We start from the raw sequence: 2610 nt of genomic DNA, 5'->3' as shown, positions 1-2610 counted from the left end.
GTAGCGTATAACTTATTAGGTATTACTCATTACTTAGTTGTTATATAAGAATTATTATCTGAAGCCACTGATCAGACAAGGATTTGTTTCTGTCGAGAATCGACAGTACATGTACGCAAGAATATTTACGAGTACTGAGTACGAAGTAACTAATTTTCTCATTCCATCACCGCAGATATTGAAAACGGACATATATGATATTTTAGTGATAGAAGAGGAACTGCAGTTTGATAGTCTAGGGAAGAAAGCGAACTTTAATCAAGAGTTTACGGGAAATGTGCTACTTGCATTTCCTGCCATTTAAAAAGATTTTATTTTACTATTACATCGTGTTATTATTAACAATTAACTTTTTTAAACTAAATATTGATCTATTCGAGTTAAAGATTCCCGTTTCAGTTGAAATTTCATATCTTGGTTTAAGAGTCAAACTATTATGTTGAAAAAAATTTTTTATTAAACAAATAAACTGATTTATTAAAATTTTTTTATTTAAGCTACATTTCTTTGGTTAAAAGTGTAACTGCTTTGTGAAAAATTCTTTTTTTTTCCATTAATTTTTTTACTGACACTCTTTTTTCTTTATTTTTAGTTAAAAATTGATTTATCTTAGTTTATAATTCGTCCTTTTTGGTAATAAAACTAATCTTCTAGGTTTGAAATCTTCTCTTTATGGGTTAAAAATGTAATATTTGAGTTGGGAATGACCTTTTTTTGGTTTAAAATTGGTTGCAAATTAATATTTGTGAATTTAAAATGCATCTGTTCTGCAAAAAAATCGTCTTTTAGGTACATATTCGTCTTTTGGTTTAACTATTAAATTGGTTTGATAAACATGGATTTTTTTATAGGGATTTATGATTGCAGTTAAAAATTCATCTTTTTTGTTAAAATTGTACAAAATTGGTGAAACTTTTTTTTCGTGTTTAAAATGATTTTTTTACAGAAAATTAAACTTTTCGATCTTTTTTTGCGAATTGATATCATTTAGTTTAAAAAATTCAACTATTTGTTTAAAATTTTGTCCTTTTTAATTAAAACATCATATTTTATGATAGAAAAGTAACCTTTTTTAATGAACTAAATAAATATATTCTCAACATCCAATTTTCAAATTGTTTAATTTTGTTTATAAAAGATTCTATCTTAAAATGTTACGAGCATAAAATTGTGCCCTTTAAAAATTATAATTTATGCAAAATTAAGCAAAAGTTGAAAAAATTTGGAAATTAAATCTTGCAGCTAGCTTAGAGAGAGTTGTGACATGTCATGATATTAATCAGTCTATAAATAAAACATAAGTTCAAAATGGTCTAAATTGTAGGTATCACATTTAATGAAAATAATGTAACTAATTATATTTAGATTGTTAAAATGTTTCTCAAAGTCCTTTACTTTCCTCGTTATATTGCACAGTATAGATTCAGCCCTTTTCGAAGGGGTGCTTCTAGAACTCTGCATACGCAATTCAAGCAAAAGTCAGGATTCAGGTACAGTAGACTGCATATTTCGGAGGACTCTTAATCAATCTTCAGCGGATGGACAGACGAACGGACCGCAACCTCGACTCGCAAATTAATTGTCTGCCTGAGCCGAGCAACTACCAACCTACACTTGCAGACCCACCTGCCACTACTCAGCTTCAAACTCAGCTAACTCTCTCTTCTCTTCTCTTCAGCTTCTGCATCTCTTCTCGTCTCGTCTCTTCTCTTCTGCTAGCCCCTCAAACCACTCTCCGGACCGTCTAAACGCCCTTACAATTCGACCCATCGGACTAATGAATTATTATACGCTTCTGCCGCATGAAAACGATCCCATCCTACCTGCGGAAGCCTCCTGCACTTTCATATCAATTAATATACCCTCACTAAAATGGTATTATTATCATGCTATAATTAATTTACGACTTTCTATATACAGATGATTCAGTGCTACATGATAAGACCAGAAAATTTTAAGCGCGCATTTCTAATTCATGAACGGTTTCATAATTTTCCTTTAAAGACTGATACGTGAGACTCTGAAATAAATGTGATGGAAATGTTGAACGCGACCGAGGGCGGCGCACAGTAGGAGGAAATGCACTTTTTTCGTTCAAAAATGTCCAGAGCCTTCAGTTTTGGTCCGATTTTAAATTCTTTTCTTTTAATTAAATTTCTATACATTCTGAAGAACTTGGAACTTCAAAATTTGTTTCTTCTATTTGTTAATCAACAATTTTTTCTCCCAAAGCGTGGAAAAACTGAAATTTGTACGCAACAATTTTTTACGTCTTAATAACTGATTAGGTAAACTTTATATTGTTTTAAATAAATATTTAGGGAGTCATATAATACAAATAATTTGTGCATTTTTACATTTATTTGTTATAAACAACTGTTATGAAGAAATTAGAAAATGGTTCTAATATCGGTAAAAAAAATTTTCTGTTCGCTGAAAGTGCTCCATATTAATATAAGAATGACATTTAATTACAAATCTAATTTAAAAATTTATGTTTGCTTGTACATACCAGGTGTATACATATGAAACCGGTATTGCCATTTAGCGGCCAGTAGGCACACTTGTAGGCACTTTCGGAACTTACCATTTGTGCTAATTGGCGTATTG

This window comes from Belonocnema kinseyi, chromosome 3 (assembly GCF_010883055.1).
Source record: "Belonocnema kinseyi isolate 2016_QV_RU_SX_M_011 chromosome 3, B_treatae_v1, whole genome shotgun sequence".
Classification (NCBI taxonomy): domain Eukaryota; kingdom Metazoa; phylum Arthropoda; class Insecta; order Hymenoptera; family Cynipidae; genus Belonocnema; species Belonocnema kinseyi.
The sequence above is the reverse complement of the archived record's forward strand: the minus strand, read 5'-3'. Positions refer to the sequence as shown.